We start from the raw sequence: 10793 nt of genomic DNA, 5'->3' as shown, positions 1-10793 counted from the left end.
CCAGCGATTGCGCCCACAGGAAAGCTGCCAGCAAGGAAAGCTGTAGCTGGTTTTCACTGTCTCTTGGAACTGCATTCGCTGCTAGACAGACATTCGCTTTCTGCAAAACCTTGCCTTCCTAAAGGGGCAACACTGTGTATTTATCTCTCACAGAGCCCGGTTGCCAAATTCGAAACGTCCAGCGATTGCGCCCACAGGAAAGCTTCCAGCACAGAAAGCTGTAGCTGGTTTTCACTGCCCCTTGGAACTGCATTCGCTGATAGACAGACATTCCCTTTCTACAAAAGCTTTCGTTTGTAAAGGGGCAACACTGTGCATTTCTCTCTCGCAGAGCCCGGTTGCCAAATTCGAAACGTCCAGCGATTGCGCCCACAGGAAAGCTGCCAGCACAGAAATCTGTCGCTGGTTTTCACTGCCCCTTGGAACTACATTCGCTGCTAGATAGACATTCACTTTCTACAACAGCTTTCGTTCGTAAAGGGGCAACACTGTGTATTTCTCTCTCGCAGAGCCCGGTTGCCAAATTCGAAACGTCCAGCGATTGCGCCCACAGGAAAGCTTCCAGCACAGAAAGCTGTAGCTGGTTTTCACTGTCTCTTGGAACTACATTCGCTGATAGACAGACATTCGCTTTCTGCAAAACATTGCCTTAGTAAAGGGGCAACACTGTGTATTTCTCTCTCGTAGAGCCCGGTTGCCAAATTCGAAACGTCCAGCGATTGCGCCCACAGGAAAGCTGCCAGCAAGGAAAGCTGTAGCTGGTTTTCACTGTCTCTTGGAACTACATTCGCTGATAGACAGACATTCGCTTTCTGCAAAAGCTTTCGTTGGTAAACGGGCAACACTGTGTATTTCTCTCTCGCAGAGCCCGGCTGCCAAATTCGAAACGTCCAGCGATTGCGCCCACAGGAAAGCTGCCAGCAAAGAAAAGCTGTAGCTGGTTTTCACTGCCCCTTGGAACTGCATTCGCTGCTAGACAGACATTCGCTTTCTGCAAAAGCTTTCGTAGGTAAAGGGGCAACACTGTGTATTTCTCTCTCGCAGAGCCCGGTTGCCAAATTCGAAACGTCCAGCGATTGCGCCCACAGGAAAGCTTCCAGCACAGAAAGCTGTAGCTGGTTTTCACTGCCCCTTGGAACTGCATTCGCTGATAGACAGACATTCCCTTTCTACAAAAGCTTTCGTAGGTAAAGGGGCAACACTGTGTATTTCTCTCTTGCAGAGCCCGGTTGCCAAATTCGAAACGTCTAGCGATTGCGCCCACAGGAAAGCTGCCAGCACAGAAATCTGTCGCTGGTTTTCACTGCCCCTTGGAACTACATTCGCTGCTAGATAGACATTCACTTTCTACAACAGCTTTCGTTCGTAAAGGGGCAACACTGTGTATTTCTCTCTCGCAGAGCCCGGTTGCCAAATTCGAAACGTCCAGCGATTGCGCCCACAGGAAAGCTTCCAGCACAGAAAGCTGTAGCTGGTTTTCACTGTTTCTTGGAACTACATTCGCTGATAGACAGACATTCGCTTTCTGCAAAACATTGCCTTAGTAAAGGGGCAACACTGTGTATTTCTCTCTCGTAGAGCCCGGTTGCCAAATTCGAAACGTCCAGCGATTGCGCCCACAGGAAAGCTGCCAGCAAGGAAAGCTGTAGCTGGTTTTCACTGTCTCTTGGAACTACATTCGCTGATAGACAGACATTCGCTTTCTGCAAAAGCTTTCGTTGGTAAACGGGCAACACTGTGTATTTCTCTCTCGCAGAGCCCGGCTGCCAAATTCGAAACGTCCAGCGATTGCGCCCACAGGAAAGCTGCCAGCAAAGAAAAGCTGTAGCTGGTTTTCACTGCCCCTTGGAACTGCATTCGCTGCTAGACAGACATTCGCTTTCTGCAAAAGCTTTCGTAGGTAAAGGGGCAACACTGTGTATTTCTCTCTCGCAGAGCCCGGTTGCCAAATTCGAAACGTCCAGCGATTGCGCCCACAGGATAGCTGCCAGCACGGAAAGCTGTAGCTGGTTTTCACTGTTTCTTGGAACTGCATTCGCTGATAGACAGACATACGCTTTCTACAAAAGCTTTCATTGGTAAAGGGGCAACACTGTGTATATCTCTCTCGCAGAGCCCGGCTGCCAAATTCGAAACGTCCAGCGATTGCGCCCAGAGGAAAGCTGCCAGCACGGAAATCTCTAGCTGGTTTTCACTGTCTCTTGGAACTACATTCGCTGCTAGATAGACATTCACTTTCTACAACAGCTTTCGTTCGTAAAGGGGCAACACTGTGTATTTCTCTCTCGCAGAGCCCGGTTGCCAAATTCGAAACGTCCAGCGATTGCGCCCACAGGAAAGCTTCCAGCACAGAAAGCTGTAGCTGGTTTTCACTGTTTCTTGGAACTACATTCGCTGATAGACAGACATTCGCTTTCTACAAAAGCTTGCCTTAGTAAAGGGGCAACACTGTGTATTTCTCTCTCGCAGAGCCTGGTTGCCAACTTCGAAACGTCCAGCGATTGCGCCCACAGGAAAGCTACCAGCACGGAAAGCTGTAGCTGGTTTTCACTGCCCCTTGGAACTACAATCGCTGCTAGACAGACATTCGCTTTCTGCAAAAGCTTTCGTTGGTACAGGGGCAACACTGTGTATTTCTCTCTCGCAGAGCCCGGTTGCCAAATTCGAAACGTCCAGCGATTGCGCCCACAGGAAAGCTCCCAGCAAGGAAAGCTGTAGCTGGTTTTCACTGCCCCTTGGAACTGCATTCGCTGATAGACAGACATTCGCTTTCTGCAAAAGCTTTCGTAGGTAAAGGGGCAACACTGTGTATTTCTCTCTCGCAGAGCCCGGTTGCCAAATTCGAAACGTCCAGCGATTGCGCCCACAGGAAAGCTGCCAGCAAGGAAAGCTGTAGCTGGTTTTCACTGTCTCTTGGAACTACATTCGCTGCTAGACAGACATTCGCTTTCTGCAAAACCTTGCCTTCCTAAAGGGGCAACACTGTGTATTTATCTCTCGCAGAGCCCGGTTGCCAAATTCGAAACGTCCAGCGATTGCGCCCACAGGAAAGCTTCCAGCACAGAAAGCTGTAGCTGGTTTTCACTGCCCCTTGGAACTGCATTCGCTGATAGACAGACATTCCCTTTCTACAAAAGCTTTCGTTTGTAAAGGGGCAACACTGTGTATTTCTCTCTCGCAGAGCCCGGTTGCCAAATTCGAAACGTCCAGCGATTGCGCCCACAGGAAAGCTGCCAGCACAGAAATCTGTCGCTGGTTTTCACTGCCCCTTGGAACTACATTCGCTGCTAGATAGACATTCACTTTCTACAACAGCTTTCGTTCGTAAAGGGGCAACACTGTGTATTTCTCTCTCGCAGAGCCCGGTTGCCAAATTCGAAACGTCCAGCGATTGCGCCCACAGGAAAGCTTCCAGCACTGAAAGCTGTAGCTGGTTTTCACTGTCTCTTGGAACTACATTCGCTGATAGGCAGACATTCGCTTTCTGCAAAAGCTTGCCTTCGTAAAGGGGCAACACTGTGTATTTCTCTCTCGTAGAGCCCGGTTGCCAAATTGGAAACGTCCAGCGATTGCGCCCACAGGAAAGCTGCCAGCAAGGAAAGCTGTAGCTGATTTTCACTGCCCCTTGGAACTGCATTCGCTGCTAGACAGACATTCGCTTTCTGCAAAAGCTTTCGTAGGTAAAGGGGCAACACTGTGTATTTCTCTCTTGCAGAGCCCGGTTGCCAAAATCGAAACGTCCAGCGATTGCGCCCACAGGAAAGCTGCCAGCACGGAAAGCTGTAGCTGGTTTTCACTGTCTCTTGGAACTGCATTCGCTGATAGACAGACATTCGCTTTCTGCAAAAGCTTTCGTAGGTAAAGGGGCAACACTGTGTATTTCTCTCTCGCAGAGCCCGGTTGCCAAATTCGAAACGTCCAGCGATTGCGCCCACAGGAAAGCTGCCAGCACGGAAAGCTGTAGCTGGTTTTCACTGTCTCTTGGAACTGCATTCGCTGATAGACAGACATTCGCTTTCTGCAAAAGCTTTCGTAGGTAAAGGGGCAACACTGTGTATTTCTCGCTCGCAGAGCCCGGCTGCCAAATTCGAAACGTCCAGCGATTGCGCCCACAGGAAAGCTGCCAGCACGGAAAGCTGTAGCTGGTTTTCACTGCCCCTTGGAACTGCATTCGCTGATAGACAGACATTCGCTTTCTGCAAAAGCTTTCGTAGGTAAAGGGGCAACACTGTGTATTTCTCTCTCGCAGAGCCCGGTTGCCAAATTCGAAACGTCCAGCGATTGCGCCCACAGGAAAGCTGCCAGCAAGGAAAGCTGTAGCTGGTTTTCACTGTCTCTTGGAACTACATTCGCTGCTAGACAGACATTCGCTTTCTGCAAAAGCTTGCCTTAGTAAAGGGGCAACACTGTGTATTTCTCTCTCGCAGAGCCCGGTTGCCAAATTCGAAACGTCCAGCGATTGCGCCCACAGGAAAGCTGCCAGCACAGAAATCTGTCGCTGGTTTTCACTGCCCCTTGGAACTACATTCGCTGCTAGATAGACATTCACTTTCTACAACAGCTTTCGTTTGTAAAGGGGCAACACTGTGTATTTCTCTCTCGCAGAGCCCGGTTGCCAAATTCGAAACGTCCAGCGATTGCGCCCACAGGAAAGCTTCCAGCACTGAAAGCTGTAGCTGGTTTTCACTGTCTCTTGGAACTACATTCGCTGATAGACAGACATTCGCTTTCTGCAAAAGCTTTCGTTGGTAAACGGGCAACACTGTGTATTTCTCTCTCGCAGAGCCCGGCTGCCAAATTCGAAACGTCCAGCGATTGCGCCCACAGGAAAGCTGCCAGCAAAGAAAAGCTGTAGCTGGTTTTCACTGCCCCTTGGAACTGCATTCGCTGCTAGACAGACATTCGCTTTCTGCAAAAGCTTTCGTAGGTAAAGGGGCAACACTGTGTATTTCTCTCTCGCAGAGCCCGGTTGCCAAATTCGAAACGTCCAGCGATTGCGCCCACAGGAAAGCTGCCAGCACGGAAAGCAGTAGCTGGTTTTCACTGTTTCTTGGAACTACATTCGCTGATAGACAGACATACGCTTTCTACAAAAGCTTTCATTGGTAAAGGGGCAACACTGTGTATATCTCTCTCGCAGAGCCCGGCTGCCAAATTCGAAACGTCCAGCGATTGCGCCCAGAGGAAAGCTGCCAGCACGGAAATCTCTAGCTGGTTTTCACTGTCTCTTGGAACTACATTCGCTGCTAGATAGACATTCACTTTCTACAACAGCTTTCGTTCGTAAAGGGGCAACACTGTGTATTTCTCTCTCGCAGAGCCCGGTTGCCAAATTCGAAACGTCCAGCGATTGCGCCCACAGGAAAGCTTCCAGCACAGAAAGCTGTAGCTGGTTTTCACTGTTTCTTGGAACTACATTCGCTGATAGACAGACATTCGCTTTCTACAAAAGCTTGCCTTAGTAAAGGGGCAACACTGTGTATTTCTCTCTCGCAGAGCCTGGTTGCCAACTTCGAAACGTCCAGCGATTGCGCCCACAGGAAAGCTACCAGCACGGAAAGCTGTAGCTGGTTTTCACTGCCCCTTGGAACTACAATCGCTGCTAGACAGACATTCGCTTTCTGCAAAAGCTTTCGTTGGTACAGGGGCAACACTGTGTATTTCTCTCTCGCAGAGCCCGGTTGCCAAATTCGAAACGTACAGCGATTGCGCCCACAGGAAAGCTCCCAGCAAGGAAAGCTGTAGCTGGTTTTCACTGCCCCTTGGAACTGCATTCGCTGATAGACAGACATTCGCTTTCTGCAAAAGCTTTCGTAGGTAAAGGGGCAACACTGTGTATTTCTCTCTCGCAGAGCCCGGTTGCCAAATTCGAAACGTCCAGCGATTGCGCCCACAGGAAAGCTGCCAGCAAGGAAAGCTGTAGCTGGTTTTCACTGTCTCTTGGAACTACATTCGCTGCTAGACAGACATTTGCTTTCTGCAAAACCTTGCCTTCCTAAAGGGGCAACACTGTGTATTTATCTCTCGCAGAGCCCGGTTGCCAAATTCGAAACGTCCAGCGATTGCGCCCACAGGAAAGCTTCCAGCACAGAAAGCTGTAGCTGGTTTTCACTGCCCCTTGGAACTGCATTCGCTGATAGACAGACATTCCCTTTCTACAAAAGCTTTCGTTTGTAAAGGGGCAACACTGTGCATTTCTCTCTCGCAGAGCCCGGTTGCCAAATTCGAAACGTCCAGCGATTGCGCCCACAGGAAAGCTGCCAGCACAGAAATCTGTCGCTGGTTTTCACTGCCCCTTGGAACTACATTCGCTGCTAGATAGACATTCACTTTCTACAACAGCTTTCGTTCGTAAAGGGGCAACACTGTGTATTTCTCTCTCGCAGAGCCCGGTTGCCAAATTCGAAACGTCCAGCGATTGCGCCCACAGGAAAGCTTCCAGCACTGAAAGCTGTAGCTGGTTTTCACTGTCTCTTGGAACTACATTCGCTGATAGACAGACATTCGCTTTCTGCAAAACATTGCCTTAGTAAAGGGGCAACACTGTGTATTTCTCTCTCGTAGAGCCCGGTTGCCAAATTGGAAACGTCCAGCGATTGCGCCCACAGGAAAGCTGCCAGCAAGGAAAGCTGTAGCTGATTTTCACTGCCCCTTGGAACTGCATTCGCTGCTAGACAGACATTCGCTTTCTGCAAAAGCTTTCGTAGGTAAAGGGGCAACACTGTGTATTTCTCTCTTGCAGAGCCCGGTTGCCAAAATCAAAACGTCCAGCGATTGCGCCCACAGGAAAGCTGCCAGCACGGAAAGCTGTAGCTGGTTTTCACTGTCTCTTGGAACTGCATTCGCTGATAGACAGACATTCGCTTTCTGCAAAAGCTTTCGTAGGTAAAGGGGCAACACTGTGTATTTCTCGCTCGCAGAGCCCGGCTGCCAAATTCGAAACGTCCAGCGATTGCGCCCACAGGAAAGCTGCCAGCACGGAAAGCTGTAGCTGGTTTTCACAGTCTCTTGGAACTACATTCGGTGCTAGACAGACATTCGCTTTCTGCAAAACCTTGCCTTATTGAAGGGGCAACACTGTGTATTTCTCTCTCGCAGAGCCCGGTTGCCAAATTCGAAACGTCCAGCGATTGCGCCCACAGGAAAGCTCCCAGCAAGGAAAGCTGTAGCTGGTTTTCACTGCCCCTTGGAACTGCATTCGCTGATAGACAGACATTCGCTTTCTGCAAAAGCTTTCGTAGGTAAAGGGGCAACACTGTGTATTTCTCTCTCGCAGAGCCCGGTTGCCAAATTCGAAACGTCCAGCGATTGCGCCCACAGGAAAGCTGCCAGCAAGGAAAGCTGTAGCTGGTTTTCACTGTCTCTTGGAACTACATTCGCTGCTAGACAGACATTCGCTTTCTGCAAAAGCTTGCCTTAGTAAAGGGGCAACACTGTGTATTTCTCTCTCGCAGAGCCCGGTTGCCAAATTCGAAACGTCCAGCGATTGCGCCCACAGGAAAGCTGCCAGCACAGAAATCTGTCGCTGGTTTTCACTGCCCCTTGGCACTACATTCGCTGCTAGATAGACATTCACTTTCTACAACAGCTTTCGTTCGTAAAGGGGCAACACTGTGTATTTCTCTCTCGCAGAGCCCGGTTGCCAAATTCGAAACGTCCAGCGATTGCGCCCACAGGAAAGCTTCCAGCACTGAAAGCTGTAGCTGGTTTTCACTGTCTCTTGGAACTACATTCGCTGATAGACAGACATTCGCTTTCTGCAAAACATTGCCTTAGTAAAGGGGCAACACTGTGTATTTCTCTCTCGTAGAGCCCGGTTGCCAAATTGGAAACGTCCAGCGATTGCGCCCACAGGAAAGCTGCCAGCAAGGAAAGCTGTAGCTGATTTTCACTGTCTCTTGGAACTGCATTCGCTGATAGACAGACATTCGCTTTCTGCAAAAGCTTTCGTTGGTAAAGAGGCAACACTGTGTATTTCTCTCTCGCAGAGCCCGGCTGCCAAATTCGAAACGTCCAGCGATTGCGCCCACAGGAAAGCTGCCAGCAAAGAAAAGCTGTAGCTGGTTTTCACTGCCCCTTGGAACTGCATTCGCTGCTAGACAGACATTCGCTTTCTGCAAAAGCTTTCGTAGGTAAAGGGGCAACACTCTGTATTTCTCTCTTGCAGAGCCCGGTTGCCAAATTCGAAACGTCCAGCGATTGCGCCCACAGGAAAGCTGCCAGCACGGAAAGCTGTAGCTGGTTTTCACTGTCTCTTGGAACTGCATTCGCTGATAGACAGACATTCGCTTTCTACAAAAGCTTGCATTGGTAAAGGGGCAACACTGTGTATTTCTCGCTCGCAGAGCCCGGCTGCCAAATTCGAAACGTCCAGCGATTGCGCCCACAGGAAAGCTGCCAGCACGGAAAGCTGTAGCTGGTTTTCACAGTCTCTTGGAACTACATTCGGTGCTAGACAGACATTCGCTTTCTGCAAAACCTTGCCTTATTGAAGGGGCAACACTGTGTATTTCTCTCTCGCAGAGCCCGGTTGCCAAATTCGAAACGTCCAGCGATTGCGCCCACAGGAAAGCTGCCAGCAAGGAAAGCTGTAGCTGGTTTTCATTGTCTCTTGGAACTACATTCGCTGATAGACAGACATTCGCTTTCTGCAAAACCTTGCCTTAGTAAAGGGGCAACACTGTGTATTTCTCTCTCGTAGAGCCCGGCTGCCAAATTCGAAACGTCCAGCGATTGCGCCCACAGGAAAGCTGCCAGCACGGAAAGCTGTAGCTGGTTTTCACTGCCCCTTGGAACTGCATTCGCTGATAGACAGACATTCGCTTTCTGCAAAAGCTTTCGTAGGTAAAGGGGCAACACTGTGTATTTCTCTCTCGCAGAGCCCGGTTGCCAAATTCGAAACGTCCAGCGATTGCGCCCACAGGAAAGCTGCCAGCAAGGAAAGCTGTAGCTGGTTTTCACTGTCTCTTGGAACTGCATTCGCTGCTAGACAGACATTCGCTTTCTGCAAAACCTTGCCTTCCTAAAGGGGCAACACTGTGTATTTATCTCTCGCAGAGCCCGGTTGCCAAATTCGAAACGTCCAGCGATTGCGCCCACAGGAAAGCTTCCAGCACAGAAAGCTGTAGCTGGTTTTCACTGCCCCTTGGAACTGCATTCGCTGATAGACAGACATTCCCTTTCTACAAAAGCTTTCGTTTGTAAAGGGGCAACACTGTGTATTTCTCTCTCGCAGAGCCCGGTTGCCAAATTCGAAACGTCCAGCGATTGCGCCCACAGGAAAGCTGCCAGCACAGAAATCTGTCGCTGGTTTTCACTGCCCCTTGGAACTACATTCGCTGCTAGATAGACATTCACTTTCTACAACAGCTTTCGTTCGTAAAGGGGCAACACTGTGTATTTCTCTCTCGCAGAGCCCGGTTGCCAAATTCGAAACGTCCAGCGATTGCGCCCACAGGAAATCTTCCAGCACTGAAAGCTGTAGCTGGTTTTCACTGTCTCTTGGAACTACATTCGCTGATAGACAGACATTCGCTTTCTGCAAAACATTGCCTTAGTAAAGGGGCAACACTGTGTATTTCTCTCTCGTAGAGCCCGGTTGCCAAATTGGAAACGTCCAGCGATTGCGCCCACAGGAAAGCTGCCAGCAAGGAAAGCGGTAGCTGATTTTCACTGCCCCTTGGAACTGCATTCGCTGCTAGACAGACATTCGCTTTCTGCAAAAGCTTTCGTAGGTAAAGGGGCAACACTCTGTATTTCTCTCTTGCAGAGCCCGGTTGCCAAAATCGAAACGTCCAGCGATTGCGCCCACAGGAAAGCTGCCAGCACGGAAAGCTGTAGCTGGTTTTCACTGTCTCTTGGAACTGCATTCGCTGATAGACAGACATTCGCTTTCTGCAAAAGCTTTCGTTGGTAAAGAGGCAACACTGTGTATTTCTCTCTCGCAGAGCCCGGCTGCCAAATTCGAAACGTCCAGCGATTGCGCCCACAGGAAAGCTGCCAGCAAAGAAAAGCTGTAGCTGGTTTTCACTGCCCCTTGGAACTGCATTCGCTGCTAGACAGACATTCGCTTTCTGCAAAAGCTTTCGTAGGTAAAGGGGCAACACTGTGTATTTCTCTCTTGCAGAGCCCGGTTGCCAAATTCGAAACGTCCAGCGATTGCGCCCACAGGAAAGCTGCCAGCACGGAAAGCTGTAGCTGGTTTTCACTGTCTCTTGGAACTGCATTCGCTGATAGACAGACATTCGCTTTCTACAAAAGCTTTCATTGGTAAAGGGGCAACACTGTGTATTTCTCGCTCGCAGAGCCCGGCTGCCAAATTCGAAACGTCCAGCGATTGCGCCCACAGGAAAGCTGCCAGCACGGAAAGCTGTAGCTGGTTTTCACAGTCTCTTGGAACTACATTCGGTGCTAGACAGACATTCGCTTTCTGCAAAACATTGCCTTATTGAAGGGGCAACACTGTGTATTTCTCTCTCGCAGAGCCCGGTTGCCAAAATCGAAACGTCCAGCGATTGCGCCCACAGGAAAGCTGCCAGCAAGGAAAGCTGTAGCTGGTTTTCATTGTCTCTTGGAACTACATTCGCTGATAGACAGACATTCGCTTTCTGCAAAACCTTGCCTTAGTAAAGGGGCAACACTGTGTATTTCTCTCTCGTAGAGCCCGGCTGCCAAATTCGAAACGTCCAGCGATTGCGCCCACAGGAAAGCTGCCAGCACGGAAAGCTGTAGCTGGTTTTCACTGCCCCTTGGAACTGCATTCGCTGATAGACAGACATTCGCTTTCTGCAAAA

Source organism: Mycteria americana, chromosome 5 (assembly GCF_035582795.1).
Source record: "Mycteria americana isolate JAX WOST 10 ecotype Jacksonville Zoo and Gardens chromosome 5, USCA_MyAme_1.0, whole genome shotgun sequence".
NCBI classification, from domain to species: Eukaryota; Metazoa; Chordata; class Aves; order Ciconiiformes; family Ciconiidae; genus Mycteria; species Mycteria americana.
This window is presented reverse-complemented; position numbering follows the sequence as displayed.